The sequence below is a fragment of the Sciurus carolinensis genome, chromosome 7 (assembly GCF_902686445.1).
Source record: "Sciurus carolinensis chromosome 7, mSciCar1.2, whole genome shotgun sequence".
Classification (NCBI taxonomy): Eukaryota; Metazoa; Chordata; class Mammalia; order Rodentia; family Sciuridae; genus Sciurus; species Sciurus carolinensis.
In genome coordinates, this window is record NC_062219.1 from 76792630 (window position 1) to 76802101 (window position 9472).

Here is a 9472-nt window from a genome sequence, read left to right on the forward strand (position 1 = left end):
GAGCAATTAAACCTAGATCCATTAGTTTTCAAAGCTCAAAGCACCAAACACTAGAGGATCTGCCTCCTATTGGTTACACTGAATAAGGTCCAAGCCATGGTTCTTAATATTTGGTAGAATAGCCACAGCATCATGGGATGCAGAGGTGAATCAAGAGAAAGGAAAAGAAATTTCTGGAATATTAGTCATAAAAACTTTCATTGTCAGTAACAGGCAACTACTGTTATTTCCAGTGACTTCTGAAAAGTTAACAATTATTTTACTTTCTTTTTAATGACATTTCATCCATCACAGAGTGCTTCCACTCATCCTCAGAATAAATTGTGCACCTTTTGGATGTTAATGCTTTCAAGACCTAATGCATAATTTAGATAAAGAATTCACTAATTGGCTCCCGGGAACCCAACCCACCCACAGAAAACAACTTTATTTCCTAAAATCATCTTTAGAATAAAATTCTATTCATGTGTATTTTATATCTATCTTTAGAACATTGCATTTTAAAATTAATTCTATCTGTATTAGAAAAGTGAAAAGCTGAAATTTTTAGACTTACACTCTACCATCTACCTACTTTATTGGTTCCTATCCAGAAGCCTCTCTTCCATGCTTAGTTGCATTAGTTACTAATCTTGAAATCAAAGTGGAAAAAAAATTTACAATCATTTATGTGAACCAATACTTAATACATTTTTTCTAAACACAAGGCTTTTATGACTCAAAAACTGGGATTTGGGATTTTTTTCTTAAAAAAATACATGATGAATTAAATACTTATCTTCAACTTTCTACCAATTTTTGAGCATTTTTTAATATCCACCAGATGAATATATCACAGCACATGGGGCATAAAAGAAAAAAAGAAAATACTCTACCTCCTCACAGAGGCAAAGGTGGAAAGGAAATAGCCACACCCAATTGAACCAAGAATATTCACTAAGGAATGAGCAATCCTGTTATTGGATGACATCTTAAAGAAATACTGCTGCTAGGTTATATTGTAAATCCCTAGAAATAAATTATTTAACTGAAATTCATATACCCTTGATATGTTATTAAAATAGTTTAAGAAGATTAAAGAATAATCTAATAATTTGATTTAATATTTAAGATTCACAAAAATGAGTAAATAAAATAACAGGAAATTAAATTAATTCCATATACACATATGTTATAAAAAGAGGAAACTTCAATAAGGAAAATTATTCCCTTTCCCAATGTTGGCTCTTAAGCATGTTTTAACAAAACAACACCTTGATTTAGCAAAGGTGGATTAAAAACTGCTGGATAGCCTGTTTCTGTAAGTTTAAAGAATAATAGTCCCCAGTCATGCTGCTCTTTTGTGATCCTTTAGGAGAATGGGTGTTTTTAAGAAATGGTCCAAAAAAGACCAGGGGAAGTCTATTACACAGATCTCACAAAGTATGACATTAAAAAAAAAAAAAAATTTAACAAAAAACTTCATGCAGTGATATTACTGGGTAGATAGAATTGATTTCATTAGTCAATATTGGTAAGTACTCCAATTACTGATTTAAGCCAAAATAGAAAATATAGATGATTATTCCATTAAAAACAAACAAAAAACCGCTTCACCAAATGGTTGAAGGAAACCTAGACCGACAGTCATGTGGCAGTCAGTATATGCTACAAAATCAAATGTTCCTCAAATAAAGTCAGTAAGCAGCTATACTCTTGGTCTAAAATCTCTTTCAAAATATGTTAGTAACCAATTCCTGAAAGAAAGTCAGTGTGTTTTATTTGAGTGGTCTTGATTCTGCAATTATTAACTTATACTCTAAAGTGATCAGAAGCCACGTGGTAAAGAAGACAGGCTGGACCTGGAGTCTGCCTGCATCATATACTGCTCAGCAGCTGTGTGACCTTGGGTACATCCCTCAGCCCTGTGTGTCTTGCCTTCCACATTACGGCTATTAGAGCTCTCTCCATCCTACCTTCTGTTTCCTCTTGTCAATCATTCTGATCTCAAGGTTCTGACAGGCTAACAACCCAGAACTGCTGACTGACTGTGGTGGGTGAGTTTGGAAGATGGGTGGTCACACAAGAGAGCTCCAGAGGGAAAATCATGCTAGATGAGGTCTTTGAAAGTCTTTAGAAAAGACAACTCATGCATTTCTAGAGTCGTAAATTGTCACACTAAGCCAATGATCTCATTTTAGTGATATTTGTTACTGAAAGAAATATGGATAACAACTTGTCCTAAAATCATTTCATGATGTTGTAGTAAACAATATCAAACCAACCCAGAACACCAGCACTTTATGCTGCTTTGAAATATTAACAAACAAACAAAATTAGACCCCTTAATCCTTCTCAAGCAAAAGTGAAGTACAGATGCAAAATAATATCTATTTTTTTAAAAAAAGAATTTCCCCACTTTTTTCATGAGGTACAGTATAGTGTTTGCAAGGTTATTTTTATTTTGTATGTACACTATAGTGTTCAACATTTTAATTGCCACTTCCTCAATAAAATTATTGGAAATCTTCCATCTTGCCATTAGCACTTGCAAAATAACTGTTAACAATATGTTATCCAGACACAGAAACTTTATAATTAATGTTGGAATAGTCTTCAAAGTCTAGAGACTAAAATATATCCTATAAAAATTACTGGACTTCATTCAATGCTGTTCTGCTGTTTTAAAGTTCAGTAAATGTGTTGAGGGGGAGATATTTGGCAAAGTAAGTTAGGCAGTCTGGCAGTGAGACATGAGATGCTGGAGAGTTTGGTTTCTGTTGCGTGGTAAATGTAGGAAAGGCCTCCAGAGTTTCAGCACAACCCCTGAAAGGCTGAAGGAGATCTGACCAAATGCAACTCCCAGTGGGATTCTGAACAGTCATTCGGGGCTATATTCCCACCTTGTCAGTTGATGAGGTGCTGGGGCAGGTTCCATTTAGGCAATAAAACACAACAGGCCATGTATATATCTGGGTGATTATAGCATAACTCAGATTATGTTATAAGTCATAAGGCTGAAGGCCAAGTGTCTTAACTCCATGAGAAGTGCAATATTGGCCCTGAAACACACTGCCTGAAGTGTCTTATTGCTGTCAAGAAATGGAATTTCTACAGTACATTAAGAAAAGGAAAACACTTAGCACAGTGGATTTAAAATAACCATGGCTATGACATCACTGACAGCTAATCAAAACTCTAATTGCAACCAGAGTTCTGAGGCTATTGTATAAAAGGTCTTAACAGACACAGGCATGGATACACGGAACAACAATGCCTATGCCATGAAAGGAACTTCAGTAGCACAGGGCCCTCAAGAAGGAAAGGGTAGGCTGGAAAGTTTCAATCTCATTAGCAGCAGATTTATCTTTACTGTTAACTAACCTTGCACAATTATATCAAGATAAAGCAATGTAAACACTCCTAGAATATTCTCTCAGCTTCAGTCACAAACTCCATTTTCATGTAGTTAATTTAAATATTTCTTTAAATTGTTAAGAGATGAGAAGCTATTGGTAGAAACACACACACACACACACACACACACACACACACACACATCCAGTTCAGATATTCTAGAAGAGATGAAAGGTAATAATGAACTGAAAGAATTTTGGGGTCACATATTGTTCATGATCCATGCAAGGAATTTCCAGTGATATTAAGTTGAAGTTGTCCAAAAAGATTGAAGTTGGTATGTGGTCATAAGGATGCAGTTCAGATTTTACATCTGAATCTGCCTAACACCAAAAAGCGGAACTTGCATTTCAAGGTCCAGTTAATAGCCTCAATAAATTTAGCCACGCCAAAGCACACACTGAGAAATCATGTTCAGAAGGTGCCACGTAGAGGCACGCAACTTCAAAAGTGAAAGCAAAAAGAGGGCTTGCCTCAGGAGCCAGAGGATTTGGGTCTAATGATTTTCTGGGTCACCATGGATAAGTATCTAATTCTTGAGGGCTTTAATTTCCCTCAGGCAATCTCCCCTGAACTCTGGTTTATAGGTACGCTTCCTCAGGCTGAAAGTAAAGCTACTACATATAGTTTTCTGAAAGTTCACTGATAATGCAGTAAAGAAGTAAAATAAAACTGGTAGATGCTGCCTTTGACAGATTATGGGAGATATGTATGTGTTTGAACACAGTCATTTAAGAAGTCTACCATCAATTTATAGCCTTAACAGTTAAGTGAATACTAATGCACTCTTAATAATGACATCAGAGCAACAAATTCACCAGGTGTTTATTGGAAAAATGAAAGTAGAAGTTTGTCCCATCAAAGAGTACACTCAAGTTCTGGAACAATGGTCTCATGAAATAGGTTTCTCTCTTGTCAATTAGTGAGACTTTTAAATATATCATATACTCACAGATAGTAATTGCACCCTAGCCATGAAAGAATATCTCTAATAGCTTTATCTGTGTGTGTGTGTGTGTGTGTGTGTGTGTGCGTGTGTGTGTGTGTGCACAAATACATGTATTTCTAATACTCTTTATTATAGTAGCTAGGTTCCTTTGGAATAATAAAAAGGTTAAGTAACCAAACAACTAAAATTGAATATAAGTAAAATTTCAATGCCTTAAAAAGATTATACTTTTATCCTTATAAAATAGGAATTATTTTATTATGTCAAAATTTTATATGTCAGGATTTTTAACATTTACTTTAGCTAATCCAAAGTTTCAATGATATCTGAAGTTATAAAGATAGTTAAAAGCCTGCTAGTTTCAATGATATCTGAAGTTTAATGTGCACTTTGGTCTAACTTGAAATAAGTCAACATTTCCAAATTCCATTAATTAATGACTCTGTAATAAATCTCTAATAAATGATAGTCTTCATAATTATAATAATGTTTTACACATGTAATGATAAGGTAAAAAATTCCAATATCTACTCAGTTATTGATTCGGGCTGTAAAATATTGCCATAATTCTAAGTTAGCCACTGAATAAGATTAATAAGAAATATTTTACTAAAAAAAAGAAAAATAAAGAAATATTTTAATAATACTGTAATGAAGAGAGTGTTGGATTGCATAGAAATGAAGTATTATGCAGAGATATAAGCTCTAGGGTCTAATTACTAACTAGGAATACATTAGTCAAACCCACCACAAATTTCATTCTCTTTCCTAATACTTCGATGCAATGAATAAGTATGAAGCTGCTTTCAAAATACATCCTCCAAATATCTCCAGTAATATGTAACATACTTTCACCTTTGAAATGATCTTCCTGGGAACATATACCATATCCCCAATATTTGAACAATGAATAACTTGGATAAGTAAAATCAATACATAAATCCAGCTCTATCATTTTAAACTTTCCTTGTAAGACACTTTTTAGAACTGCTGGAATGGTGATAATATTTGATTAAAGGATGCAAAACACTGATATCATCCCTCCTCAGAGATTCCTGCTACTCATTTCTCCCCACCTCACCCAAACACACACCCCCGACAAGCAAAAGGGAAGCAAAGTGCAAAGTTCTGGCTTTGAGGTATTTAATCTTGCCCAATCTCCTCCAACACAAAATAAAACTGGTTTTGGACTGTATATGCAGAATAATCTAAACAACTAAATGGAGTAAGCCTCTTCTTGTCTGTAACAACTAACTCATATTAGGCTCTTACCACCTTTTGTCTAGTCACATGGTTCAGAAATCAAAGCAGTGACCAAGAAGTGCAGGTATTCTTTGGGAGGAAACTAGACTGCCTCTGGCCTTTTCACAACACAGGCAGCAAAATGGAGTATGTTTTAGTCAGGTTTTTCACTGCTGTGACCAAAAGACCTGACAAGAACAATATGGAGGAGGAAAAGTTTATTTGTGGGCTCACAGCTTCAGAGGTTTCAGTTCACAGGTGGCCATCTCCATTCCTTGAGGCTTGGGGTGAGGCAGGACATGATGGTGAAAGAGTGTGGTAGAGGAAAGCAGCTGGGTACATTGCACCAGAGCAGAGACAGAGAGCTCTCCTCACCAGACAAAAGATAGATGGGCACACCCTCAATGACGCACCTCCTCCAGTCACACCCTCCTGCCTACAGTTACCACCCAGCTAAGCTCTATCAGTGGATTAATATACTGATTAGGTTAAGACTCGCCTAATGCAATCATTTCACTTCTAAACTTTTTTTGCGCTGTCTCACACAGGAGAATTTAGGGGACACCTCATATCCAAACCACAACAGAAGGGCACAGCATAAGTGCATGAGTGTTGTACAACAATCCATCATTTAGACTCCAAACAATCAACTTAGCAATACATCCTTGCTTGTGGAAGAGTGAGGAAGAGACTAAGCAGAGAGGGACTGGAAAGGCAGAAATGTTTCTCTCTCTCTCTCTCTCTCTCTCTCTCTCTCTGCCTCCATGTTTCCTCTCTGCCCATTAATCCATAAATTCTATATTTAATCACGTATGCTAAGAATTGTGAAAGAATTGTGGAATTTTTTAAAAAGCAATATATTAATTGAGGCCAAAAGAAAGTCTCTTTGCCAAGGGTATCCTATGGGCAGTAATTTCAGGGAAAAGAAAACCAACAAGGCATAAGTTATGTAATGGCCAATGGAGAACTAGGAATCACATGACAGGGAATTTTGCTGAGGTGGACCATAAAACAATATGTGGAGAAGCCTGCTGAGGAGTCAAAGTTCACTGAAATTCCTCTCCCCCAACCCATCTCTACCATGTAGCAAAGGGATAGTGAGGATATGAGTCTGCTCTATATAAAGGTGGTAGGAGTGGAGGCAGAGGAGGCAAACCACTTGTCCTACAAACAGATTACTGTATAAGCATTAATATGCTACTTATATTTCATTTCTTCAGTGAGCAAAACAAATTTAACAAAAAAAAAAAAAAAAAAAAAAAAGAAAAGAGGAAAGAAAAGATGTCTCAAAAAGATTGGAATCAAGAATGGAAGAAGAGGGCGGGGGAGATGGCTCAGTTTGTAAAGTGCTTGCCTTGCAAGCACAGGGTCCTGGGTTCAATCCCCAGCACAGAAAAAAAAAAAAAAAAAGACAGGAAAACAGGAGCCTAAAAGACTCAAAAGACATCATCAGACCTTGAGTAGTTAGGGTGATAGACACTATGATGAATTGGATATACTCCCTCAACATAATTAGTGTCTTCCCAGAACCTGTGACCATTTGGGGAAATAGGGCCTCTGCTGATATAATCAAGTTAAGATGAGGTCATATTGGGTTAGGGTGGGCCCTATGTTCTTACAAGGATGCATCCTTGTAAGAATAGGGAAATAGGAACATAGAAACGAGGAGGCTATGTGAAGATGGAGGCAGAGCACAGGGCACAACCTTGACCTGAGCCAAGGAGTGCCAAGGAGCACCATCACCATGAGAAAGAAACAAAGAAGGATCTCCCTTCAGGGAACTTTAGGGAGAATACAGTCCTGCTGATACTTGGTTTTGGATTGCCAGCCTGAGAAACTGTGACAGAATAAATTTCTTTTGTTTTAAACTACCCAATCGTGGGTACCAGACAGTAACATACCAATGGTGCACTACTAGAATTTATGCTTGGTACATTAGTTTTTTTCTTTAGTTTCCATTTTATTCCATACACACACACATACGTTAGGGCTTTGCTTAGGAAAATAATACTACCTTTTCACTCCTGGAAAAATATGCACTTGACATTTTCTTCTTCTAGTGGGAATTGATTAGCACATACTCTGTCTTTGCTTTCTCTCCGTTTCTCTTGTGATCGTCATACATTTGCAAAATGAATATCAGGTTAGGAGTACAATTTTAAATAATGGAGAAGAACATTCCTCTGGGCTAAGAGACTTATGTGGAGATAAAATCTGCAACACAACCTCATTAGGACTATTATCTCCTAAATGGCCACATAAAACAACAGATCCAAGCCACAGTGAGGTCATGAACATGATTACAGATATAATTTGGACAAATTACTACATTACCTTCAGGTATTGCTTTCAATGTAATATGTTAAATATTCAAGAATCATGAAGTCTTTAAGAAGAAATAACCTTGCTTCTCTAATTTATAGCAATGTCTTTTTATGTGCTTTAAGCATTTTTTCCTCTACCTCATGCTACTGATTAAGAATTCGTTCTCTAAATTAGTTTAATTTGCATCAAGAGATACAGGAACAGGAAGAGCACTGATCTTTGTCTTATAAATATGCTCAGTAATAGTGATGATCAGGATATTCTTCTGTGAGTTTATCAATCACAGGGATACTGGCAACAGCAGACTTACCACCTAACAACCCAGTGGGACTAACCTTTGATTGCTCTTAGATGTTGCCATGTATCCTGGCTCAAGTGGAGGTTTTGGTCAAGAGCCCAGTTCTTGGCATTCTTTTCTCAATCCTAGTGACTGGGTCCTAAATTCAAATGACAATCATAATCAACAGTAATAATGATAGTTAACATTCATAAGTATTTACTATGTTTCAGGCACTGTGCTGAGAATTTTGCTATTGCCTCACTTATCCATCATAGGAATTCTATGATGCAGGTACTATTATTATTCCTGGTTCTTTTAGATTTATGATTCATTGTACACAAATGCAGTACAACTTTCGTTTCTCTAGTTGTACACAATGTAGAGTCACACCGTTTGTATAACCATACATGTACATAGGGTAATTATGTTTGTCTCATTCTATTATCCTTCCTTCCCCTGCCCCCTCCCCACTCCTCCTTTTCCTCTATACAATCCATCCTCACTCCATTCTTGCCTTCCCGCCCCCCATTATGTATCATCATCCATTTATCAGAGAAATCATTCGATCTTTGTTTTTTTGGGATTGGCTTATTTCACTTAGCATGATATTCACCAACTCCATCCATTTACCTACAAATGTCATAATTTTATTATTCTTTATGACTGAATAATATTCCATTGTGTATATGTACCACAGTTTCTTTATCCATTCATCTATTTAAGGGTATCTAGGTTGGTTACACAATCTAACTATTGTGAATTGAGCTGCTATAAACATTGATGTGGCTGCAACACTGTAGCATGCTGATTTTAAGTCCTTTGGGTATAGGCCAAGGAGTGGAATAACTGGGTCAAATGATGGTTCCATTCCAAGTTTTCTAAGGAATCTCCACACTGCTTTCCAGAGTGGCTGCACTAATTTTGCAACCCCACCAGCAATGTATGAGTATACCTTTTCTCCCACATCCTAGCCAACAACTATTGCTGCTTGTATTCTTGATAATCACCATTCTAATTGGGGTGAGATGAAATCTTAAGGTAGTTTTGATTTGCAGTTCTCTTATTGCTAAAGATGTTGAACATTTTTTCCATGTATCTGTTGATTGCTTGTAGATCTTCTGTGAAGTGTCTGTTCATTTCCTTAGTCCATTAATTGATTGTGTTATTTGTATTCTTGGTGTAAAGTTTTTGAGTTCTTCATAAATTCTGGAAATTAGTGCTCTATCTAAAGTGTGTGCAACAAAGATTTTCTCCCACTCTGTAGGCTCTCTCTTCACATC